The 27,821-nt window shown below is 40.7% G+C and overlaps 1 long non-coding RNA gene across 1 annotated transcript; it reads right to left on the bottom strand.

The window, feature by feature from the left end:
• Positions 1 to 4,035: 4,035 nt before the first annotated feature.
• LOC113934250 lies at positions 4,036 to 25,877 on the bottom strand. Its single transcript, XR_003523603.1, has 3 exons — positions 25,776 to 25,877; positions 5,008 to 5,147; positions 4,036 to 4,173 (listed from the first exon to the last, which is right to left on the bottom strand). It is a non-coding gene; the product is annotated as an uncharacterized LOC113934250 (long non-coding RNA).
• Between the last annotated feature and the right edge of the window lie 1,944 nt (positions 25,878 to 27,821).

The raw sequence follows: 27,821 nt of genomic DNA, 5'->3' as shown, positions 1-27,821 counted from the left end.
TTGCCAGCCCCATTTTTGACTGTTTGCCCATCTTCTTCTATCTGATTTCCATTTTACTCTCTTCTTCTCCTTCCATCCAGGTGCCCTTTCTGTCTCGCCCTTTAATGGTGCTACATTCTTGGGCTCTGACTTATTTTATTCTCAAACTACATGATCTAACTAATACATACCTAGAGTTTTAACTAAAACTTTCATGTTGACACTTTCTAAATCTCTACCACCAGCTAAGATTTTTCTCTTGAGCTCAAGACTTGGATAATTCTGGATAGTTCTCTATGTATTTCCTGTATCTCAGGCTACAAAATGAGATTATTTTTCTTGAATTCCCTGCCTACAAGTAAACAGTAACATTATCCTTTACCCATCAAGCCAGATATTTAATGAAGAACCATCCACTCTTACTCTCTAGAGGCAATTATTCATTGAAGCCTATCCACGCCAGCTCCTTAACATCTTTTCTGCTCAATCACTGTTGCTGCTGCTCTGGTGTAGGAACATATTATAGCTCTCCTGGACTCTTTCAGTATCTATCTGATTCATCTTTCTGACTTTAATTTTGTGCATCTACTTTTCACCCATCTAACCTCTACCCAGCTGCCATTGCGGTCTTTCTAACATGCAAATCTGATCACGTCACTCCTTTGCTTAAAATTCTTCAGTAGCTCCCATAATTATGTTTCCCAAACTCACCCTCCCACCCAGAGATTCTGAGTCATTAGATGAGAGCTAGAACTTAAGGTTCTGTATTTTAATGAGAGACCTAGGTGATTCTTAATAATTAGGCAAGGTAACAATGATCCACAAAATTAAATCTCAACTTTTTGCATAGCATATAAATACAGCCTCATCTCTCCTGCATTCTCTCTCCAGAATTCTTCAGTGCATACACACACACACACACACACACACACACACACACACACACACACACTGTATAGTTAGCCTTTAACTAAACTAACATATAATTCTTCCTAAGTGTCATAATGCCTTGACCCTGACACCTCAACACCTTTGCACATGCTGCACCTGCTGCCTACCAGGCAGTCTCTGGCTTATCCCCCTAGTCCTGCAAATCTCGGTTCAAACCTCACCTCATCAATGACGACTTCTCGGATTTCCTCAGGCAGATTTAGAGACACCTTCTCCTATATCCCCATGAGTTTTGTCTACGCCCCCTTTATAGCATCTTAGCATCATTATGATTATGTTCTGTTTAAATGTACATTGGCCCACTAGACAGGGGGGTTTAAGAAAAACCTTTACCTTTTCATCCATAACACTTTACACAGAGCCTACTATTATATTCATATTTAGGGAATTACCAAGTAAATGACTGAAAGCTGCAATGAGTAGAGAGGATTGGCTTGGGTTCGAGCCCCATTCAGCCAACCACTAGTTGTCTCATCATGGAACAAGTAATACACCCTCTCAGAACATTAGTCTCCTCCTATAGAAAAGGAACAAGTTTAAGAAAAAATCAAACAAACCAAAAGTAGAAAGAATAGTATAATGAACCTCCTAGCACCTATTCCTAGCTTCAATCATTATTGACTCATAGCCAATATTTTCCCTCTATACCCTCAACCCACTTTTCCCTCTTAAGATTATAAGCAAATTCAAGATATCATGTAATTTAATTCATAAATATTTCAGCGTATATCTCCAAAGTAAAGCCTCTTTGAAAATCCTTAACACCATACCCCATAATTGTATGATTCACCTTGGTAGATTGAACTTAAGGTCATAATTCTTCAGATACATCTCTTTGTTAGAATTATTCATCCATACCCTTGCCTTGACCTCAAGTATTTCCCCCACTCCTTGGATTTGGATTTGGCTATGTGAATTCCTTTTATCAAAGAGATGTTCGTGGGCATGACCCATGCAAATCTTGAAATGTACTTGCATGTTTGGACTTACCTTCATGTGTTCTTACTTTTTGGATAAGAAGAACATGCCTCTAGTAACCACTGGTTCAAAGAGGATAAGAAAAATGTGGAGAAATCCTGTACCTAACCTGAAGCTTGAAGCCCCAACAAATTTATAAATCTACAGCCTAAAGCAGATCTTCCCCAGACAACTCAGAGCCAAGTAAGCAGTAAATAAATATCTACTTCTGGTGCCACTGACGTTTTGTGGTTGCTTGTTATTCAGCAAAAGCAGAGCCAACAGAAAGATTAGTCATAATTCTTTAATATCATCAAATACACAGTATGTTAGCCCAATAATTTTTTTGTTTTGCAGTTCTTTGTATCTTTGGAGGTAAAATTTACATACAACAAAAAAGCATAAATCTTAAGTATATTATCTGATGAGCTTTGACAAACAGTGTACAACTGTGCAATCCAAGACCCTGTCAAAATAGAGAAGGTCCCATCTCTGCAGCAAGTTCTCTTATGTCCCATTCCAATCTACTCCCACCCACCCCTTCAGGCAACCACTGCTCTGGTGTTCTTTTCCACCATATTTTCATTTTGACTGTTCTAGAGCTGCATATAAGTGTAATCCTACAACACACACTGTTTTGTATAATGAACAAAACATCCCAATTATTCTAGCAAGTTTCTTAGAAGAAAATGAGAAACTGATTCTAAACTATATATGGAAGGACAAAAGACCTAGAACGGGCAAACTAATTTTTAAAAGAACAGAGTTGTTACCGTACACTATCTGATCTAGGACTTACTACAAAGCTACACTAATGAAGGCAGTATGTTATTATTGGCCTAAGGATAAATCTATAGCAATAGAACAGAACTCAAAAGTAAACTTGGACTTATATCATCAACTGATTTTTAATAAAGTTACCAAGGTATCAGTAGGGAAGGGATGTTTTTCAAAAAAATGTTTTTCTCCGTGAAAAAATAAAATGAAACTGAATACCCCTGCCTTTTTTGTGCAACATATATGAAAAGCAACTTAAAATGAATCACAGACTTAAACATAAGAGCTAAAACCATAGTTTCTAAAGGGAAAAAAAAAAGAAAATCTTCGGATGATGTTGAGTGAGATAAATATTTCTTCTTTTTAAATTTTTTTATTGTTATGTTAATCACCATACATCATTAGTTTTTGAGGTAGTGTTCCATGATTCATTGCTTGGGCATAACACCCAGTGCTCCACGCAGAATGTGCGCTCTTTAATACCCATCACCAGGCTAACCCATCCCCCCACCCTCCTCCCCTCTAGAACCCTCAGTTTGTTTTTCAGAGTCCATCGTCTCTCATGGTTCATCTCCCCCTCCGACTTACTCCCCTTCATTCTTCCCCTCCTGCTATCTTCTTCTTTTCCTTTTTTCTTAACATATGTTGCATTATTTGTTTCAGAAGTACAGATCTGTGATTCAACAGTCTTGCACAATTCACAGCACTCACCATAGCACATACCCTCCCCAATGTCTATCACCCAGCCACCCCATCCCTCCCACCCCCCACCACTCCAGCAACCCTCAGTTTGTTTCCTGAGATTAAGAATTCCTCATATCAGTGAGGTCATATGATACATGTCTTTCTCTGATTGACTTATTTCACTCAGCATAACACCCTCCAGTTCCATCCACGTCGTTGCAAATGGCAAGATCTCATTCCTTTTGATGGCTGCATAATATTCCATCGTGTATATATACCACATCTTCTTTATCCATTCATCTGTCGATGGACATCTTGGCTCTTTCCACAGTTTGGCTATTGTGGACATTGCTGCTGAGATAAATATTTCTTAAACAAATCACAAAGAGTACAAATTATTTAAAAATTGATTAAATGAACTGAATCCAAATTAAAAATATGTGTTCTTTGAAAAACAAGATTAAGAAAGCAAAAGATTAGACAGACACTGGTAGAAAATATTTGTAAAGACAAAAGTTTATATCCAGAATATACAGAGCATATTTACAACCCAAAAACAAGGCAATCCTAAGAATTTTTAATGGGTCAAAGATTTGAACAGACTTACCAGAAAAGAAGATAAATGAATGGCCATTAAACATAGGACAAAGATACTTAACATCATGAGAGATCAGAGAAACATAAATTCCAGCCACAATGCAATACCACTACACACTCACTAGAAAAACAATGTCTAAAAAGACAGTTCCAAGCATTGGTTGAGGATACAGAGCAACTAGTACTCTCATACCTTGCTGGCTCCATATGCACAGTGATTCAGTCACTCTGGAAAACAATTCGACAGCATCTTATAAAGTTAAATCTTTACTTACCTTACGACCCAGCACTCTCCATCACAGACATTTATTCAAGACAAATAAGCATATGTCAAAATAATTCATGTACATGAATGTTTCATAGCAGCATTATTGATAACCCAAAACTAGAACCAACACAAATGTCATTCAACTGGTAAACAGAAAAAGAACTTGGGGCATATCCATACTATGGAATGTATTTGGCCGTAAAATGGAACAAAGTACAAATACATGCACCAACATGGATGAAGCACAAAAGCATTATAATAAGTGAAAGAAGCCAGACACAAAGGCGAGAAGAGTGCAGATCAGTGGCTGCCCACAACCAGGGGTTAACGGGGATAATTGAATGCAAAGGTGGCAAAAGGGAACATTTTGAAGTAGTGGAATATACTTGACTATGACATTGGTTGCACAACTGTATACAATTGCCATTGTCATCAAACTGTACATTTAAAGAGGGGCAATTTATTATACATAAATTATACCTCAAAAAAACCCAAGAAAATACATATGGGGAAAATGTGTTAAATCAGACAATATCAACACTAAAATCCTGTAATTCAGAAACTATTTTGTTTTTGTGTTGTAAGAGGAAAAAAATAATGAATGCATGAATGAGCATGAGCCCCACCCATTCCTCTTTTACTAGAAATAAATGAATCAGTCTGGATGAGGTATTCATCAAAAATGATTCCATGCTAAAATGGAGCATAAGTGGAGAACAAATTGAAGTTATTTATGTCTAAAAGTTCCTTTCAAAGTTTCAAATGATTCAGAGAGAAAGAGAAAGTTGACATACTCATGTGAAATTCAATAGGTTTTTAGTCCTGGTTTCTCCACTTTGATTCCCTTTATTTTGGAGCTCTGTGAAGGAGTTTATCAAATCCTCAGCCACCTTCAAACATGCCACACACTCTTTTCCTCAAGTACCACCTTGACCTGTATTAAAAAGGAAAGTCATCAACAACAAACATCAATATAACTTTTTTTAAGATTTTATTTATTTCTTTGAGAAAGAGAGAGAACACAAGTGGGGGGAAGGGACAGAGGGAGAAGCAGGCTCCCCAGCAGGGAGCCTGATGTGGAGCTTGATCCCAGGACCCTGGAATCATGACCTGAGCCAAAGGCAGACATTCAACCAACTGAGCCACCCAGGCGCCCCAGCTCTTTCATCATTATTATGTCTTTGCTTCATGTAGAGTGCTTGAGGGTCAGAGGAATGAGGCTGCTGGGAACTACCCTTGTGAGCAGACAAATGTGAATTTATGTTGGGGGGGGCAGTATATGGACACTTTTTATATAAAATATTAACCATATATGTATCTTTGTTGAACACTATGTGTGGGACACCATTACATCTGCTTCACAGAAATCTCACTTAATGCTCTCAAGAACCCTATAACATAGATTTATATCATTACCCCCTTTTTACAGATGAGCAAATGAAGGCTCAAAGAAAGCAAGAAAATTATCTAAGCCATGCATAAATTCCAAAGCCTTCTGCCATGTGTTGGCTATTCTGTATATTATGGAAAGAGCAAAAATAAATGAGTAAATAATTAAAATAGGAGCTATTATTCCTGCCTGTAAGCAGCTCATACTCTTACAGTCAAAGAACACCAACCAGACACTAGGACAGGCTTAGAGAATCAATACCATGCCGTCTATATGTAAAAGAGCATAGGCATGTACGGGGTAACAAGTGGATGCACTGACAGACTTGTCTAGAGAGACAGGAACAGCACCATTTAAAATACAATGGTCACAACTCAAAACCCAGGGGTTCAAATAAAAGCTGTTTCTCCTTCTCTAGGAATCTTTCTGAGTTGCCAGGTATAAAGCAAAATTCCAACTGGAAAGAGCTTTGCTTTATTTACAATTTTTTTCATATTCTATCTTCTATTAGGACCTCCTTAAGGATAAGTGCAGGACCATGTAAGGATTCTGAAGTCCCCGCAATGTCTCATTAAAGCTCATGTGGATATATTGTTTAAAAGCTAATTGAGTACATGGGCACATTGTTAAGAAGCAAAAATACATGAACATTTGGGTTCTGACTCTTAGTAACCCCTGCTTATTTTACTCAAATTTTGGGGTCCCCTGTTCCCTAACACCTATATTCTAATCACATTCATGCTAAAGTTTCAAATTCATGCACAGAGTATAGGAAACATATGGCGTACTTGTTACTCAAGTGGCTTCAGGGAGAATCACTGCAACCTAAACACCAAGAGATTGGTCTGGGGCCCAGAAGGGGGGAAAAAAAAAGTATCCCACTTTTCTAGACTCTGCAGTTTTTAGGGCGGTACCTCGAACCAGAGATTTGTTTCTCTTGCATCCATCACTTCTCTACTTTGTCTTGACTGGGAACTCTGAAGTCAAGTCATTAACCTGTCCTGGTCAAGTCATTAACCCCTCAATTGCAAATTGTAGATAATTGCAATAATCCTAATTTTCCGGGGCTATTGCAAGGCTTATCTGTGACAAGTGTGTGAAAGCAATTGGAAACCTCTGAAACATCTTAACAGGTACTCACCTAGTATGAGAACATGTGTTTCAATAGCATTGCTACCCTTGAGTTCCTGGGGAATAAGGGTAGAATTTTATCTTACATGAAACTGACCTTTCCCTAATCTCCCTCCTAAGAAGTCTAAAAGTCAGGGGGATCCAGCAGGAAAGGAAAGTGACCCTTGGAATGGGGATGAAATGAGATGGCAGCGGTGATAGGAGAGTGGAAACAGGGAGAGCTGGGGAGAGAGACTGTTTAATGTTTGAAACCGGTGCCAAGCTAAATTAGAAACATGAGTCTGCGTACCTGTACCTTACCTCATCGGTATATAATCTGTAACCTGAGATCCCCTCACAGAGAAGTAAAAATAGCAGGACGCTTCAGCAGCCTGGGGTTCTGCTGAGTGGGGGAGAACCAACCTGGGAAAGGATAAAGGGACCAGGCAAGCATGCCAGTCCCGTGGTCTGGGAGAGACCTCCTCCTCCATTCCCCAGGGTGACGGCAGGGGGGAAGGTAGCCAAGAGAGGTGGCATCAAGAGCATTACAAGAAAACCTCCTGCGGGGAGGAGGCCGGGCTGCCCTAGAGTCACCGAATTTTGTCACAGACACTATGACATTTCCTCACAGGGAAGCATCATTAGAGTTCTGAGTCTGCTTGCTCCCGCCATGATCAAGGCACGTAAACTAGTCTATGAGCCGCAAGTGCTCACTCTGGTGCAGAGCAGATGAGACTGCTTTTCCAGGCTCCTCGCAGGGTGGAAGCAGTGATTTGCCAACTGGTTGCCCCACTCTTTTTTTTTTTAATAAAGATTGTTATTTATTTATTTATTGAGAGAGAGAGAGAGAGAGAGAATGGTAGAGAGAGAGAGCACGAGAGGGAAGAAGGTCAGAGGGAGACGCAGACTCCCTGCTGAGCAGGGAGCCGCATGCGGGACTCGATCCCGGGACTCCAGGATCATGACCTGAGCCAAAGGCAGTCGCTTAACCAACTGAGCCACCCAGGCACCCTGGTTGCCCCACTCCTGGGGAAAACATGTTCCCTGAGTGAGTGAGCTGGTGAATCCCTAAAATGGTGTGCTCCCTTCCTTCAGCTTAGATTCTAGTCCCTCTCACATAACTGCGCTTGTCATAGGTTTGTCATCAGGTATGCCATTGGTGGATAGGCTTGTCCCTGGTTAGCTCCTATTATAGGGAGACAGTGACCAAGCAGAAAGGGGATGAAGCTGATTTTTCATTAATCACATCAAAAATTAGGGCCTGGGAATGCCTTTCATATTCTTTGGGGTGATCATATATTAGATGCTATTAATAAAAGGAACCCAATTTTGAGAATTCCTAATGTTGAGTCAACCCCGTGTTTGTTAAATAAATCTTACTTGCATTAAAAAAATTCATATCAAAGAAGATGTTAGATTTTAGAATGGATCCCAAATTTCAAATCCTCTTAAAGAATAAAATCAAACAAATAACCCAGTCCCCTTGGCTAAGCATATTTCACTCTGATATTTCCACTAGGTTTTACACTACCTTTGCAAGACTCCATTTGTTCGTGCAAATGGGCTTTGTTCATTCACTTCGCAAGAACTCAAATATTTTTCCCATTGCCATGTGAAGAGAAGGTAGAATTTTTGTTTCAATTTGCCTCTTGTCCACAAACAGGGTTATCAATGTCTCATTTACTATGAACAACCAAGAGAGAAAGGCTGTGAGCTCTCCCTGGCTTCCCTGGATGACCACAGAAACAGCTCAACAGAGTGGAAACAGGAAAAGATGGAGCTACGCAGACCTGGACTAGAATACTGGCTCTCCCTCACAAGTTCTGTAACCCCCAGGAGATTTAAATCACATCTCGGCTTCGTTCAACTGCCTTTCCTGTAAAAACTGGAAGAGTAATGCCTACTTCATTGGGTGAATTTAACAATTTAGTAAAATGGCATGTGAAGAAGCCCCTAGAGTCACACTATCTAATCGAAATATAATCACAAGGCACCAATGTGATTTTAAATTTTCTAGTAGCCTCATTAACAGAAGGGAAACTGTTGATTACAACAACATATTTCATTTAATCCAATATGTTAAAAATATTATTTCAAGGCCTAATCAGTAGAAAAACTTACGCCAAGATATTTTATGTTCTATTTTTTTCTAGTAAGTCTTCAAGAGACAATTTGTATTTTACACTTCTGACACATCTCATTTCAGACACTAAATTCTCATAGAAAATGCGTGATCTATATTTAGATTTCTTAAAATTTACGTTTGAAAAATAGATTCACATACCCAAGTTGTTCCAAAAGTACCTAAAAGTTTTCCAAAAACTGAATCAAGTATCAGTGTTTTAAATTTAAAATGAATCCCATTACAAAGCCAATTCCTCAGTCATACCAGCTTCCCCTTCCAGGGCTCAACGGCCACATGTGGCTCGTAGCTACTGCCTTGGACCATGCGCTCTTAGAGCAATGCTAGGCAGGTGGTAGGTACTCAATAAATGAAATATTTTCTTCTGTCACCAGTATCTCATCTGAATCTCAAGGTTCTTTTGAGCACTGAAGTTCCAACTTTGAGAACAGTGTAAATAATATCTACAATGTGTTTACCCTAGGTTGAGAAGCAAGGATTGAGATGGCATAATTTCTTCAAAAAAAAAAAAAAAAAAAGATTTTGGAGGGGGGTAATATGAGCAGAGGGAGAAAGAGAATCTTCAAGCAGACTCCCCTCTGAGCATGGAGCCTGACGTGGGTGGGGCTCAATCCCACGACCCTGAGATTATGACCTGAGCTGAAAACAAGAGTCAGATGCTCAATGGACTAAGCCACACAGGCGCCCCAAGGCAGCATAATTTCTATTTGCCATTCCACATATTACTTAAAATTGTCTTCTGGAACTGTAGCCAGCAAGCTGCTCTAGTTTTGGAATGCATTTTAGTTAGCCTACTGCTCACACTACAGCTTCCTGGCATCTTGCATCTCAAGTGGTAAGTAGTAACACCAATGTCTCCCTTGCATGAACAATATGAACTTACAAGGGAGAGAATCAGCTTCACCAATCAAACACCGCTGCTTTGGAAATTCATGAACTCTAGGATAAACACAGATATCTATATGCTGCTGAAATCCATAACTCATCTTTTAAAACACATCCCACATTAGAACTTTACAAAGAACTTTTGAATGCCACAGCTGCTAGTCTGAATCTATCTATCCCATGAATATATGACCTGCTTTTAAGAATGCAGAGTGCTAACAGGACTTAAGTCCATCTGTTTTTTTATTCCTCAAAGATGTAGAAATCTGAGAAACAGAAGATTCAACAATTTGGCCAGATCACTACCTCATTCTGTAATCAGAGTCTGTGGTCCTTGCAAGGGTTTTGCATCTCAAATCTCGAGGACCGTGGAATTTTTTTCCTAGATCTCATGAATGGACACAGAGCTATCAGATGTTCCCAGATGCATGGTACCATGGTTAAAATGTTCTTAGATATAATGAATCTGTCGATGTCTGCCCAGCATCCCTTCCCCACACCTCTAGTAACATCTTCCTGATAGCCCTTTGGAAGAATGAACTTCCCATTGGATGTAGTCTTGTGAGACTCTCAATTAAATTGTTCTGTCCTCTCTGCCAGCAAATACATCTTTGACCCAAACTAAACCAGTTTCTTTCTCCTTGAAATTTGAATCTTGAGCAAAGTGTCACAAGGATTCAAAATGATGGGAGCTCTCTCATCCTGATAACTTGACATCCTGACTTTGAAGAGACTGTCTCTAAGTTCTGCCATCAGTCCTTAAGAGTTTCCTTGCTTCTTCTCCTTTCTAAGGACTGGTCTTAGTCTGGGGCTTTTTCTTTAATCTCACAGTTCCATAGCCTTCAATAAATTTCTTTCCTTTTTTTTTTTTCCTCTGAAATTGCCCAGAGTCTGTCTGTTGTTTGAGCCCAATCATTCCTAACTGCAATAATAGGTAATGTTCTGTTATCAAATATTAAGTCTCTCAGGCCCAGGCCTGTTTGGCCAAAATGAACTTGCTGCTCTTTCTCCAATCATGCAGACAAAGATGCCCATTAATGAGCTCATGAAGTTGAGTAACAGTCTCAGACAATTGCTTTTCAGTCTCCCAAGAGCCCTAATTAGAATCCTTTATTTGTCTCCAACTCAGGCAACCTTTGCTGTGGAGGTGAGGATCCTTGAAGGACAGAGAGAGAATCTTCAGATTATTTTGGTCTGAAAAAAACCCTTCAGAGTGATTCTACCTGACAACATTGTCAAACACAGTCATCCTGCAAAATCAAGGAAAATTGAGCTAGACTCTGAGCAAATGTATTTTCATTTTCAGGGCAGATAGTCCATATATAGAATTTCTCACTCATGTTTCACTTTTTTGCTAATCTTCATTTTTTTCATTATCAAGTTGTATGGCTTCTTGTATTTCTACCTGAATAGTTACTTAGGCAAGTCGGAGAAGCTTGAAGCTGCCTCTAGGATCAGAAACAAACAAAAATGTATGGCATGGAAATATTGTTGCAGGCAAAATATTGACAAGGACTGGCTTCTACACATGGAGCACAGTGTGACGGTTAGTGATGGAAAGATACTTGTGTACTCAGAGAAATACAGGCCCAATTGTTCCAGCCGGCAGAGTGGAAAACTAACTGCAAGTTACACAAGGTGCAGGGTCCAAGCGAATTTTTTGGCAGTCTCCATTACCAAAGATCATTTTTAAAACAAAGTCTCATAATTCTGTAGCTATCTTCTGCCCCCGGTCACATTTCTTGAGGAATGTTTTCTTTTCCTCTGCAGCTTTATGACCAGCTCCTCTATTTCAAGCCCCCATGTTGAGCTTGCGATCAAACCACACATCCTCCTTGTTCCTCATTAGCAAAAAAGTTTGCTTGGGAGAAACGATGGGGTGCCACATTCTCCCAGTATGTTATCTATGCCTTGATAGTGATAAACATACATTTGAAAGTTCCATCAATTCTTTCAGGTCGTTCAGGTGCCATTTGAAACCTCAAAGCAACAATTTGCAGAGCTGCGGCCCAGCAGCCTGTAAAAGTGAGTGCAGACTTCCAGAATCTTCCCTGGGGAATAACAGCCACACAGAGCTGACTTAGGCAAGGGGAACAATTGTGCCCAATAGGTCTCCCATTACCTTCATGCATCTTGAGCCTTAGTCCCATTTGTGAGGACTAACATGGAATGGCATTTTTATACTAGGAAAAAAACATTATGGAATAGTCTCTCTAAAGCACATTGTATAAAGGATACACTGTATGTACTTAGGTGCTCACCTTGAGAAAGGAGAGGTTGCTTCAAAAACGGAAGGGTCTGAGATTTTACTCTACTTGCAAACTAACAAATCAGCCTGCCCCAGTTTCAAGGATGCTTGCAGAAGACGCAAGACTCCTGAGTCAGAGGCAAAGGGTTTCACCACGAGTAGCAGACATCAAGCATCAAGAACAATATATTTGCTACAGTTGTCCTTGCCCCCAGGTATCACAGAAGTGACACAGATGGGCTCAGGAGGCCATTGTGCTAGCACAGGGACCCTAAGTTTAGGGAAGCCACACCTTGTACAACAGGCAATAGGCATGTCTACCCTCCAGGCACACTCTGGAGGGAACACCATCTTTATTATACTCAACTGTAAGGAAACACGCCTTTCACTCAGAAGGGAGATACTTTCTCCTCCAAGGCTGTTCACTCTACAAACATCTTTGAAAAGAGAGGTCAGAAGAAAAGCAGTCAGTGCTTGCAGAAACACAAGGTTACACAGAAGAGAACAGTGAATGTTCTGACCTATGCCCAATTTTCTATAAAATTTTAGAGATTGTTTTAGGTAAAACGTGACTAAAAGTAGGCAATAACTACTTAAGCTTAGTTCTTAAAGAGAGACATCTTACTTAGTCCTCCCATTCTGGGCATCATGGTCTAAGATGTAATCGTCAGTAGGATCAACCTAGTTCAGGAATCTCTCCTTCAGGATAACGGCGGATTTTACTTTGTTTTTGTTGTTGTTGTTTTCTTTTGTTTTGTTTTTGAGAGAGAGTGTGTGCTCGCTTGCAGGCAGGAGCAGGGGGAGAGGCAGAGGGAGAAGGAAAGGGAGAGAGAAAATCTCAAGCAGGCTCCACACCCAGTGCAGAGCCCAATGAGGGGCTCAACCTCACAGCCCTGAGATCATGACCTGAGTCAAAACCAAGAGCTGGTAGTTTAACCAACTGAGCCACCCAGGTACCCCTACTTATTTTTTTAATTCAAAACATTAAATGTATTCTTGTGAATGACTAAACCTACCCTACTGAATGAACTATATAGATGATTTACTAAACATGTAGGTGTACTTGTCATTTATTGTGGGCTTAGCATGGTACTCATTGTGATAAGTACTTTGTACGCCTTATTTTATTAAATCTTTATGAAAACCTCTCAGTGTTATTATCTCCATTGTTGATATGTTAAAAATCTCAAAGAATAAATCATCCAATGTAACTAGTAAAAGGCAAGATTGGGATGTGAACAGAGATCTAGACAACCCCAAATTCAGGTGCTTTTCTGCTATGCTACACAGCCTCTCCAAATATCTACTTCATGCTTAAATGTATGTGGACACATAAAAATAAAAAATCATAAAGGTATCAATACAGTGATGGTCCGCTATTAACTATCAATCCCATCTTTCTAAGGCATTGGTAAAACCCTTCATTGGAAACAGTCAGTGTGCTATCTTAGTCCTGCAACTCAGGACTAAGCTTTAATTGAAGATCCTCACCTTAACCCCATTCCTATACCCTTAGGGTTGCAACGAGATATAGATTTGCCCAGTCAAAAGTGCTATACTATATTTTATACTCCAGAGAGTAAGAATAAGGTTCCCATAGATCATTGACCAAAATCAACTTAATGATTTTTCTTAGATAGTACTGATATAAAAGTGCAATGGTAGAAGTAGATTGCCTGGGTTCCATTTTATGTGTTAACCACCTTTGACCTACAAATTTACATTGCTTTCTGATCTACACTGGCCCCCTCAGAATTAACCAACCTTCTGTCCAAGAGGTTATATATCCAATGCAAAAGTCAATATTGTATTGGAAATTGAGGGTGGGGTGGGATCAAACATCACAGGACAATTTTCATGAAAAGAACTTAAAGGAAACTGGTTTCCTACCTTGGTTAACAGGGAGAATGACCATTAAGCTATATTATTAAAACACCAGACCACTCAAGGTCCACAGGGACAAACACCACCCCCAGGCAAAATAGAAATTGAAGAATGTTGTTTCAAAGAACAAGACTTATGTGTGAATAAGAGAAGAAATATTCTTTCACCAAAATGGTTAGATGGTCTTGTCCTCAAGAAAAATAATTAATAATGTTTACCTTTGAGAAAATAGTTAATATCTAACTTGTAAAGGAACCAGCATGTCACTGTTGGAAAGTTTGAAAAGGAACTTGAATTTGCATCCATGTTTACCCTCACTCATGGGACTGAAGTCCATCCTTCTTCTCTGTCTTGCTCCCACTTTGGGGGCAGGAAAAAGTAATGCCTTCCCAGCTAAAGCCAAGAGTATTCAGAAAGGGGCAAGACTTTGTGCAATGGAAGAGGTGGTGATATATCTAGGGAATTGTTAGAGTTGTCAGAGAAAAAGAAAGACTTGAAAAGGGGACCCATTGAGTTTGAGTACAAACCTCAAGGCAGGAGGGCCTGGTTGGGAATGCAGGGAACTCCTACAGAGGACCATCTTCTTGCAAAGACCTAGGGCGTAAGGAGTCTTTCATTTGAGATGGAAGAGAAAATGGAGTTAGCTAGAGCCATCTTTGTTTCTCCTATATTAGGATATTTCTCTGAAATTATCCTATCCCTTTGGTAAATGTCTTTGCATGTGCCTGTGAATTTGGACAGGTAAAAATTTTGAAGATTGAAATAACAGGGCTCTGTCCCATTTCCTCTCAGACTTAAGTAGAAGGGGATTGTACCTCTGAGATGGTGCAGTCACAGTCCTCAGTGATGACCCAGTTGGATACTGCAGGGAACGTCCTATGACCCTTCGCAAGCCTGGCAAAGGCAGCTTTTGCAAGAGGCCTTCCCTGACCTCTACATCATATTTCCAACACCCAACATCCAGCTTTGAAATTGCACAGTGTAAAACTTTCTGTCTCTATTTGCCATTGCCTTCATTTGTGCCAATAATGGACTTGTGAAGTGGCAAAAACTAGAAATGATAGGGAAATGAATGCCTCTATAAAGAAGATACTCTATAGACCCATTTGCCCTTTGCCAGGAAGAAAATGGTTTTCAGAAAGAGTTCTTGGTTCTCTGAGCTTTTTTATTTAATTACCTCATGCTAACTTGTGTGTGTGTGTGTGTGTGTGTGTGTGTGTATGTGTGCATGCACACACATGCACATTTTACAAAATTAATGTGAATGAATAAAGGGAATGATTAAGGAAAAGGTGACAAGGAGCTAATATTTAATGTTTCTTGTTGGATGCCTTATTTATATTAAGTAATTTAGTAGTCGTTCAACCACACACTAGCACGCCCATATGAAACAAGACAACTGAGGCTCAGAAATATTAGCTAATGTGATCGAGTCCATGTGACTACCTAGGGCAGATCTAGGATTTAAACTGAGGCTTGAATCCAAAGCCCTATGGTATTTCCACAGCTGCATAAATGCATTTTGTAAACCATGGGCATAAAACATGCCATGAAGGTGGGCTCTCATGAATATATCTTTGGAGAGTTTTTCAGGAAACAGAGAGGAGAGATTTGGAGCTGGCTGGGGGGATAAAATGATTTCTGACAGATGTATAGCTACCCCGACCTTCCTGCAGATGAGGGTATTCACTATAGAGTTCAAGCATGCCCTTAACCAAAACATTCCCGATCAGGGCCAGCTTTTCCCTCCAGCAAACCACCCCTTGCTGAAAGAACTCCAGGGGCTTGTCCGGTGACCTGACATTTCTAACACAGGACAGATAAGTCAGTAAAATCTAAGGCCAGAGACAGGTCTGAGAGAGTGGGGCAGCACTCTCCCCAGATCTTTCCACTACACACTGAAGGTGTCACACATCCCTACAGTTAACAATATCTAATTACTATCTACCAGGATTCTGTAGGTCATTAACATATGAATAATGGTTCAGGTGCCCGAGTCAACAGCCAAGTGGTGAAAACCAGAAATGATGGGAAATAAGAGCACAATGAACGAGGTTTCTAAACAAAAGCACTGGGGGGAGGGTGGGATGGAGTGGGTGGGCGGCCAGCAGTCAAGGGGAGAAGCCAGGGATGCATGGTTATTTTCTCCTTTTTTCCCAGTGTGCAACTTAAGATGTCAGTGGAACACTGACCATTATCCCCAAGACCTCTGCTCTGTTCACTGTGGACTTGCCACAGGCTGAGCCCCAGAGATCAAGGAGAGCAAGGATTGCCAGCCAAGGCTCCATGCTGGTCTGGAAAACAATTCAGGAGAGTTTGCTTATTTTCTACAATGGTCCCACAAAAAAATTATGGATCCCTAGCATATAACCTTCTCAAAAACATTAGTGATGAGATCATGAAATGTTTCACCTGATCTCAAGGCTCTTAATTATGGTATTTATTGAGTGGCTACTATGTGCCAGGCATTCTGCCAGGTGATCTCTGTGCTACATAAAAATAGCTTATCTTCACCAATACCAAACAAGCAAAAAACTCAAGAAGGTGTGACTATTGTTTGTTTGTTTTTTTAAGATTTTATTTATTTATTTGAGAGAGAGAGAGACACAGCGAGAGAGGGAACACAAGCAGGGGGAGTGGGAGAGGGAGAAGCAGGCTTCCCGCTGAACAGGGGGCACAAAGTGGGGCTCAATCCCAGGACCCTGGGATCATGACCGAGCCGAAGGTAGACACGTAACCGACTGAGCCACCCAGGCGCCCCAGGTGTGACTATTGTTATTTTGTACATAAGGAAACTGCGTCTGAGCGAGATTAAACTGTACAAAGAACCAGTTCGCGGTGTGACTAGGTTTCAAACCCAAGTTGGTTTCATTTAAACGCCAGCGCACTTTCCATTAAACCAACGATTTCTTGCTAGTTGCGGGTGGGAGACGGGGTGGAAGGATGCTGGGATTACCTTCAAGTTGTAAACTTTGTATTCAAACTCCTTAAACTAGAGAGATTAATAACTGCATCTGTACTTATGCAATCTCAAGCACCAGTGGTCAGATCAGGAAGTATTTTCCAAGAAGAGCAAGAAATCTTAATAACCCTGGGTGTGAAGCCAGGCTGGTCTGGGGGCTGAATCTCTTGGTATGGATTTGCTGCACCCAGAAGGTAAAGAGCTATGGGCCAAGTATTCGCACACAGAGAAAATATACCTTTCCCTTCGAAAGTCTCTGTCCCAACACTGATCAGAAAACGGACACCAGCTCTCTCCTCAAGGAGGGTGGCAAGGACTCACTCCAGGGATCTTTGAGCTTCCTCCCCTCAGCTGTGTGGGGCTTCCCTTTTGGGGCTGGGGTGGTCTTCCAGTTCCACCTGTTTCCTCTCAGGAGTCCATGGAGTTCGTGGTCATGGACCTGGTTATGGGCTCAAGGGATCCAGCCACTCTACTTCTTATCCTGGATGCAACCACATTCCAAGCATATGCCCGAAAAAGTGTCCTAAGGAACATTTGTCTTTTCTCCTTTGTGTTGCTGATGTCACATGAGGAGTCAGAAGTCCCTTCAGACATGATCTTGGCCTCATCTTCCTTTGTTCCAGTCACACCAGACTGATTTCCCAGTCCCAAATGTACCTCAGTTTGAAACTCCTTGGCCTTTGTACACTGTTTCTTTCCACTGAGCGCCCAGAGTCTCTGTCTCTGTTGAGTGAAAGGCAAACATGTGCATTTTCTTTTTAAGCATCAAATCCTCAGTCTTATTATTGTGAACATGCTCAATTGGAAAGCTTGGGTTGGAACCTGTGACTCAAGGCTAGCTAGCCCTCAGGATCCACCCAAGTGGAGAGTCAGATAAAACTCCAGAAGACTGCAATCAAACTGGGTGAAAAATGCAAAAAATGACTATCCATCATTATACTCTGTGATGGGGAAGAGTATGATGATTTAATTTTGGGATTGAATCTTTCTCTGATAACCAGGGACTGGGAATCATTTTCAAGCTGGCTTCATGAAGGTCTAACGAACCTAGAAATATAGCCGTTTGAAGGCTACTCATTCATTTACACTTAAGTTTTTACTAGGAAACTTACTACATTGACCGATTGCTTTATAGCCTTAAAATTTTTAGGAATAATAGCTGGAAAAATGTATAGGTGTTACTATGGGTAAAGATTGTACAGAATGCCACACTCAAAATTTAAAGTAACAACAGCTAGCATTTATTTAACACTTGCTACACACCAGACACTCTTTTATACCCTTCAAAGAGAGGAGCCCATATATTCTTCCCAACAACCCGGGAGCTTAGTCATACAGTTATTCCCACGTTCTAGCTGCGGGTACTGTGGCACAGAGCGGGCAAATGCATCATTGCCCAAGGACATGCACGGCTGGGATCCTAAGCCTGGCATCCAGGCCTGAGAGCTCTTATTCTGAACAATATCACTCGACTCTTCATCTTTCACATCTGCCAACACTGAACGATGATTCATTTCACTTCTGTTCACATGACATGAAATGCGACGGAGCCCAAGTATTAGTAACCAGAAGGACATATTCAGTAAGACTCACTCGTTCGTTGATTCTCTAACTCAGCTAGCATTAGCACTCTCTACTAAGCGTGGGCAGCTCTGTACCAGCTACACAAGAGACAAACATGAGTAAAACACAACTCTGTCTCCAAGTGGTGAAGCTGTAAGAAGTCGCAAGTTTAAAACCATTTGCTTCATTCCTCTTGCTCGCTACTTAGACCTTCCAGCCGCCCACCTTCTCGAACCCCCTTCTGATGTCCACTTCATTCCCATAACTTAATGTTGTTAGCGATGTGGGAAAAACAGAGTAAAAAAAAGGACCCAAGTACTATTACACTATCCACTTTAATGAGACGCGTCCTCCAAGCACACACTCATTCACACGCCAGGCTCCCTCGTGCTGCATTTGCACTGACTGTTCCATCCAGGGGAACCTGTAAGGGAGGAATCAGGAGCCACCACTTTTCAGAGGAGGAAACTCAATGAAGCTCAGGTAAGGTAGGTGGCTCACCCCAGGCCACAATAATTTGCAGGACAGGAGTCCTTACCTGACTGGAAATTCCAGACTCTTTCCACTAGGAGAGAGCGTGTATCTTCTTTATACAATCTGTATGTAACTAGTCTTTTCTCCTGAATATGGCTTGGATTTTCTGTCTCCTTCCCTCCCTTGGTAAGACTGATCCTGTGATCTAGTATGTCTCATACTGGACTCAACTGACCTGGATGGAAACTGGAAAGTTTCTTCAGCCAGTCTCCGTGTTGAGGCTGGAGCCAGCCCGAAGCAACCCACATCCCTGCTTCTCTCATCTGAGGCCTACCCTGGCCCCCTGAGAGATTTCCAGAGCCAAACACACCTCCCAAGCAGCAGGCGGCCTCCGCCAAAACCTGAGTCTGTGTTAGGAGCACATGTCTATGTGTACGACAAGGGGGAGCAATCCTTCTGCCCCAGGCACAGGGTTTGGTCCCACATCCTCTCAAGCCTTGATTTCAGGACCATGTACACAGCACGGGCTGTGCATCCTGCCTTCCATCTTCACAGAATATACTTGTGGCTACCAGCTGCCTCCTGGAGGAGGCCAGGGCCCGGGAAAGTGGTGTGAGGCCAACCCACCCCACGCACGTTCCCTCTCAGGTACAGTAATACAGTCTGGTTTTCCTTTTCTGGCTGCTCACTACAAATTTCCATGTCATTTCCTATTTCAACAGCTTTTATCCAACCCTGGACTGCAGTCAGAAAATGTTATCCTTGTTCAAACTTCCCACTTAAATATGAAAGGATTGGGCTGTAACCTTCTTTGGCCCTAAATTCTGTCTTTCAGTTACATTCTTAGCAGCATTTAGCCTAATAACAAAGATGAAATCATCAGTCTAGCTCTGGATCTCCAAAATGAATGACTGCCTCTTTGAAGGAAAAAGGGAGAGGCCACTCATTGCAAAGTGAAGAATGACCCTTTAATGCTGTATCTTGAACTTGGAACCTAAAGACTGAGTTCTGCTTTTCACCACGCCCCAGGTCTCGCTCTGCAGGACTCCGAGTTTCAGAGATGTACTGAAGTATCATTTGTCTTTGTGAGTTTGTGCTTTTCCACACACACACACACACACAAACACACAACCTAATTTCTCTCCCTGAGTCAAAGAATACATGTAATAATTAGTCCTGACACTTTTTTTAAAGATTTATCCACTTATTCTAGAGAGAGAGAGAGGGAGGGAGGGAGGGCACGAGTGGCGGGGAGAGGAAGAGGGAGAGAGAGAATCCCAAGCAGATGCCCCACTGAGCGTGGAGCCCTACATGGGGCTCGATTCCACCCCGCCAAGATCATAACCAGAGGTGAAATCACGAGCCGGGCACTCAACCCACTGAGCCACCCCAGCACCCCGATAGTGGGTATTTTTGACCACCTCAGTATACTAACAGTCAGGCTACAAAGAGAATTACTTGCTTCAAGCGGAAAGTAGAGTGGAAAATTACAAGGGAGTTGACATCGTTGAGGACCTACTCTGCACCTGGCACTCTATCCGACATTTTATATGCTTCAAATAATTTAAGCTTGCAGGATAAGCTGTTACTGTATCCAAGGAGCAGATGCCCATAAGGTTTTGTGGTATGCTAGGATGGGAAAGATTGAGGTTCAAACCAGGTCTGTCTGATTCCCAAGTCAGTGTCTCATGATGAAAAATGCTGTGACTAATTTCAAAGCTGACTTTAAGCTGAGGCAGTTTATTAAGTGAATGGCTCTATCTGTTCCTGTATTTCTTCTAAAGTGACCTCTGGGACCCAGTCATAGGAGATAGGCTTTGCCCTGTTATTTCTATGACAAATGACTAAATTATGAATTTGAGAGTATGCATCATCTCATCAACATCTAGTTTATTGTCTGGAACTAAAATGAGCTCAAATAACTATTAGATCAATGAATGAATGAATGAATGAATGAATGAATGCGTTTCTCGAGGTATTAACATTTTTAATTCCTATAACTTTATGCAAGTTTTCATTAAGTCTCTTGATTACCTATATCAAGTTCATGTCACATACTTGTTAAAATCAATTCATCAGCACATCCCAGACCTTTTTTGAATTGGAATCTCTGAATTGAATCTGCTGGAGGTCTGCATTTAAAGAATATGGCAATTCCAAACTATCTAAAGTCCGTGACCTCTGCTTTGTTGCAAATCAGCTGAGCAAACTCATTTCCTCTGGGCAACGGGGGGCTGGAGTAAGCCTGGGGCCTCCACACCTTGGGTGGATCTTCCAGAAAGGTAGAGGAGAGAAGAGAAACTTCTACAGCAACATCTAACCTGTGCCAAACTGATCAGTAGGTTGGAAATCAGTGAATTGCCTTGATCTCTTTTTAAATCTTTTTCAACCCTAACTGATATTTGGTTTTAAAATTGTGATTTGTTTTTTTTTAAGAAAAGAATACATACAATCTAAAAAGTCAAATGATGCTAATAAGCATGTAAAAAAAAAAAATCCCCTCAACTTCCTTTCTTCCATTTCCTCTTCCTAAGAGGTAACCATTTTAGACTCTTAAAAATTATTTCTTTAAAAATTATCTCAATTTTCCTAGAACCACATGCATTTACTCACATATCCTGCTTCATCACATTTAGACTTTATTACTTGCATTTTAATAAATGAGAATTTTAGCTTTCTTATACTCTCCCCTTCCCCTCCCCCACATAGCTAAGCACAGTCTTTTCATTATTAGATATTGTGATTATTGTTCAGTTCTCAATCAAGCAGTAAACTATGATTATACATTTTTTTCTTGTACAAGCTATTTTGTACAAGCTATTTGTTTTTCCTGGGGTTAACAAGTACCTCATTTTTAAAAAATTCTATTTATTTATCCCCCATTAAGTCTCCCCTTACCCACCACAGTCTTTAGAATATGTCCCTTAATTTTGCACATGATCAAGTCCATTAAATAATTTATCATTTTTACCATTTTTTTAATGTAGATAATCCTACTTGGATTCTCCATCTATCTCCTCCAATGTCTCTAGACTTTGACTTCTATTATTTTGGAACTTTCCTTTGCCAATTTCCTTTCCTTCTAATCTGTACTGGATCCTAGTTTTGGTACCTGTTTCTTTCTTTATTTACTCTTCTTTTTTTTTATTTTATTATGTTATGTTAATCACCATACATTACATCATTAGCGTTTGATGTAGTGTTCCATGATTCATTGTACTCTTCTTTTAGTGGAAAACACCCTCCAGTAACCAACTGAGAAAGAGTATATCAGAGCAAAAATGTTTGAGGCTTTGCCTGTCTGAAAACACTACTAATCTTCTATTACATTTGATTTGGAGTTTTTATGGACAGATTATAGATTGTAGATCACTTACTTTAAAATTTTGAAGGCACCATTTTCCTCTATCTCCCAAAAGAGCTGTTGGGAAGTCTACCAGCATTGTGGTATCCTGATATCTCATCCACTTTATGTTTGAATCTATTTTTATTTTCTATTTGGAAATTTTTAGGTGGTTTTTGTTTCGAATGCGTATTGACATGGGTACTTCATGGGCCCTTGCAATTTGAAGATATTTGTGCTTTGGTTTTGTTTTCCTTCCTTGATCATTTTCCTCCTTCATATTTTTTTGCTCTTTTTTTCATATTTTCTATTATTCTGTAACTTCATTACTCTTTTTTCTTGTTACCCATCTACTTGTTTTGTTTTATTTTCTGGATAACATCATCCAAATATTTTAGTGGGTTTTTTAAATTGAAGCTATTATATGTTTATTTTATTTTAATTCCAATATAGTTAACAAATTATTTTATTTTTAATTCCCAAGAGCTTTTAAAACACCCTGTTTCAGATTGCAGACATTCTCTGTCTAGTTTTGTCTAAAATAGGCTGTGTTTCTTTCCCTCATTTTTTTGTTGTGGTAGGAGATTTTTAAGAGAAGGAGCAGTTAGAAATATCTTTAAAATTGTGAAATAATCCCTTAATTCTGTAAGTACAAGAGGAGGTAAGAAGTTACATTTTCACATGCCCAATATTTTATATCTACATTTACATAGAACGAGCTTTACAAAATGCCCTGTGAGGAAAAGAACCCATTTTGTTATTACCGTGGAAAGCTGAATTGATTCTAATTGGGCAAATCTGGCAGTAGACCTCAGGTGTCCTGAGTCCCAGTTTAAGAGACTTCACCTTAATTAGAAAATTGGTCCTCAAAGATTATTTATTATTACAGTCAGCTGAACAGCTTAATGAAATCATGGGCCCCATATCAGATCTGTCAAATCAGGAATCCCTTAGTGTGAGGCCAAGAAATTATATACGTATTTGTCTAAATTTTTTTAAAGAAGTTTTCCAGATGACTACAAGACCAAGTTGGGAAACGATTGCATGTTTATATTTTTGTGCCCTTAACCCTTCTCAGGTGATGGTGACTAAACCTTTTTATCTGTTTCTCATAATAATATTCCCTCAAGACTGGCTCATTTGCAATTTGGAACAGAAGGGAAAGATTGCAGCTATGTCAAAAGTCTGTTGCATCATTTTGTTACTGGATGTACCCATGAAACTGCACCAGTCTCCTTTGCCTTATATTGTGTCTGTCACGGGCCAAGAATAAAGGTCTTGATCTACCACGACTACGTTTCGTTTTCTACAACGAAACTCCATTTCATTGTAGAGCCTCATCTGATGCCACTATTTTCCATTTTTTTTTCCGTAAGGGTCCTCCCGGCACAAATGGAGAATGTCATGTGTAGTCTATACGCCAGCACAGTAGCTCTCTCGCCTCTGCCATCCTGCCTTGCTCTTGCATCTCCTTGTCTCACCACATGTTGCAAGAGTAAATGGTATTAGTGTCCTATTCCTTGAGCTGTATCTTTCAAAAAAAACATTCAGAATAATATGTGGGGTAGATCAGTATAAGGAGATCCAGTGTAACAGACAATTTTACCTCAAGTACCCCCATTTTCTGCTTGTTATATGCCCTCACCTCACGCACAAAGCCCCCGAGCTGTTTTTACAGAGGTGCTGCATGACACTCACCAAGAATGTCTCTGCCTCCTTGAACCATATCACAGTCGCTTAGAGTCACAGCCCTAAAACAAACCCGCTCCCAATTCGTATTTGTTGAAGGAGACCAGTACTAACACAACTGCAGAACACCCCTTCCATTCCCTCAGCCCTGCTGCTGCCAAAAGAAATTAAGACCTTATAGTTACCAGCCTAATCTTGAACTGCCATTATAAATAAAATGTGACAGCAGATTTAATTGTTGAGAATCAGATCCTTAGTTACTTAGAACAATACTTGACTGGGGAATCTGCTGGAAAAAAGAAGGAGGGCTTTTATGGAACGGATCTCACCTGCCTTTCTTCTCTTGGCAGAGTCCAGTGGACATGTGACCTAATGTCAGCCCCTCACCAGGCAAAATCCCAAGGATGTGGAATCAAAGTTGTCATCTCATGATATACAACAGAATTACGCTTTTCTCTGCCACACATGAAAGGGGGCAAAGGTAGAAAATAGGCTGGGCTTAGAAATAAAAAGGGACACTGTCACAATGCAGGGAGTTTGAATTGGAATGAGGTCATCATGAAATCACACTTTCAATGACTAATTTAGAGTCGGCCAAAAGACCAGGTGGTATTTGTAGCATGGCCTCTCAAAAAGCATTCTAAAAAAAAATTGCCTAAAGAAATTGTCTATACGGGTGCATAATTGTTTATTCTCAGAAATGCAGGCCAGTCCTCTAAACATACTCACATATCACCGTGTACAATAACATGCAGGCTTGGGGGTAGCCAAAAACAAAACACACAGTTCTCTTTGTAGGTCAAATTCCAAAGCTAAGAACCTTCAGGAACATGTCAAAATGTTCTTCCCCTGACAACAGAGGCCATAGGAGGACATGGACATATTGCCTGGAGATTACATACAGAAACCCTCTAGGAGCCTAGAGGAATAACAGACACTTGCCTGTAAGTGCCTGAAAGATCAAGGTCCCCATGAACGAAGGATGAATTATTCTGGAAGACATCAGAGTGCTAAGAGATGAGTCAACCTTCAGGCCACAAGTGTGAGTAAAGGGATGAAGAATTATTAGGAAGTGAACACCAGACCTGGCTTGTTCTTGTGGTTTCCCCATCTCCGGTACATGCATAATTACTAAAACCCAGTTTGGGCGTGTGTAACTGTTAAAACCTAGATCAGCATAGGACAGGTGTGAATTCCCACAGTGCTGAATTCCCAGCAGCTGAGAACCAGAAGTCACGTGGGAATTTGAGCAAAAGCTGTCCCTGAGAACCTCGAGAAGGTCAGATGCGGTCCAACCATCTGCATATCTAAACCCCAAAATAAAAAATGGCTTATATTTGCATAGCATTTTATAAGTGTCCCGCTTGATCCTCACTCCCATGCAGTCTGGGCATGGGTTGTTGGTTCCATTTTATCGGTAGGCAAGTTGAGACCCAGGAAAGCTAAAGGAGTTATCCAAGATCACCCAGCTGACAGTGGAGGGTCCCACTTTAGTTTTCTGATCTCACCATCAAAATGTTTCTTTTCCAACCCATAAGGACAATTTTGATTTGAAACGGTTCTGAATTTGTCCATGCCTTTTCTCATTCACCTCTCTACCCCACATCCGTTCTCATGATGCTTCACATAACTAGTTAATGATCTCAACATTTAAGGCTGGAGGAAGCCATCCATTCACCTGAATCCCAGACGCACTAACATTACATTAGAATCGTCTGCAGAAACGGCCAGTCCTGTGGACTGGCTGAGACCTCCTCTCTCTCTGTGTGGGTGTGAAACTCCAGGCGAGGGGAACTCTACATTTTCTGCCATCACGAGCGCCAAGCCCCACCCTCTGACTCCATTATACAAAAAGCAAACACAGCACTGACCTCCTTTAATGTGAAATCCCCACTCCAACCAGCTCTGACAGCAAGTGGCCTTCGGGTGCCCTGCCTGAAATAAATGGGACTGAATCAACACACTGGCCTTTCCTGGCACCCCAGAAACCAGAGACATTCCTTCCCCAGCAATTCGTGTGCAGCACTGAGAGCATGAATCTTGGATGCCGTTTCAGAAGGAACCACGAGCCATTTATTCTTAGTCTAAAATTGGCAGCCTTCACGTTTCAGGGAATTTTTAATAGGACTAGCAGAGCAACCAACATTAGGGATTATTTTCTCAGTATGGGGTTAGATGTGTAATGCATATGTTTGCCCTGAGGACCCTAAACCACATACTATAAAACTTTGTTAAAATGCCTTTCTCCTCCTCAACTATAAACATTTTCCTGTGCATATTGTTCGTTTGTAACAGTCCCAGCCAAAAGGTTATAAAGCTACGTTCCCCCACAGACCATTATTTTTGTGCTAATTAATTAGCGAAACCAATATCTCAGATATGAAATTCCCAGCTCCAGTTACTCAGTTTGGCTGAAAATCTGCTTTTCTAATTATTGACTACTTTCTGCTACTTTAGGTCCACCACCTAAGTTCTTGGACAGAGCTAGCTCCTGGGAGCTGGGGAGATCTCCAATGGCAACACAGTTCCACATTCAAGGGGGGAGTGGGAGGAAGGGATTGCAGCTGTCAGAGTCACTGAGGATTTGGGAGGAAGTAAGGGGAAGAGAAAGAGGAGATTTGCAGGGCTGACTGAAAAAGGAAAAAGACCTTTTGACAAAATTTCAGGGAGGTGTAAGCCCCTAAAATTACTAATACCCTTATACTCTTAGAGGCAACACAGTCTTCAAAAGGTATAGATCAAGGGAATAAGGATTTAGACTCCTCTGGAAAAAAATCTGCATATATATTGTCGTGTTCTTATGCACTTGATTGTTTGGTTTCGTTTTATTTCTGAAATCCTGGAGCTGCCTAAATTTTTGTGTCTCATTTGATAGGAATTTAGGCAGATTGTTTTCTCATTACTCTCAGTATCTACCACTTACGTTGCATGTCTGATTGTTTACATTTGGGGATACATATACACACATATACATATATACCCGTGTATACACACACACACACACACACACACACACACACACACACACACACACACACAGGAGAGATTTTGAAATCTGCCTAAAATATGATTCAGTAATCTGTCCACAAGATTGGGAGATTTGACAGAACACAAGGAGCAGTGATTTGCAAAAAATAAAATACTGAGGCCTATTTTTACCCCGCTGAGCTGAAAGATTTCAACAAACCACTTAGCTATCACCTAAAAATCAGACAAATACAAATGGGCATATCGGTAAAAAATAAGGGTCAACATAAAAAATAAACATGGGAAATATACGTATACATTTACCTCCCATGTTTATTATAGATATACAGTTATGGCTTAGTGGTGATGTTTAATATATGTATTTTTTTTCCTCCCACACTTCTTTTCTGGTTATAGTAGTTTTTATAAAGGTCACTAATGTTCCTTGAGCATAAACCATGCTGTAGGCCCTGGGCAGGCCGTGCTAATGCTGTCTCATTGTAACTTGCCCCAACCAAAGGAGCAGCCTTACCCCAAGGTAGCAGGTGAGTAAGGACACTGACGCTCAGAGGTTACAAAATGTGAGCAAAGTCAACTTCCTAGTAGGTGGTGGAGGAAGGACTTCAACTCAGCTCTGTCTAGAAGAAAACCCGGGCTTTCTCTCAAGACATGTTTCTTGGAAAAATGGTTACACAGCACACCTCTATGCACAGATCTTTCTTAAAATTAAAATTGTGCTTTTAATTCTTCTGTCTGTGGACTTCTAACTCCCCAAGACCAGTCTCTGAGTATGTACACAAGTATCATTGTCATAGGCCTTTTTAGGCCGGCCAAGTGGAAGAGGTCGTTCCTTGGTGGCAGCAAGCGCTAAGTCAGGGCTTTTGAATCAGACAAGAACTTTGTAGGGGTGTGAGAGGCAGCAAAGAAGGAGAGGGAAGGATTTGCAACGA

This window comes from Zalophus californianus, chromosome 13, assembly GCF_009762305.2.
Source record: "Zalophus californianus isolate mZalCal1 chromosome 13, mZalCal1.pri.v2, whole genome shotgun sequence".
Lineage (NCBI taxonomy): Eukaryota > Metazoa > Chordata > Mammalia > Carnivora > Otariidae > Zalophus > Zalophus californianus.
Note: the sequence above shows the minus strand (reverse complement) of the source record. Positions and strands in the feature narration are given on the sequence as shown.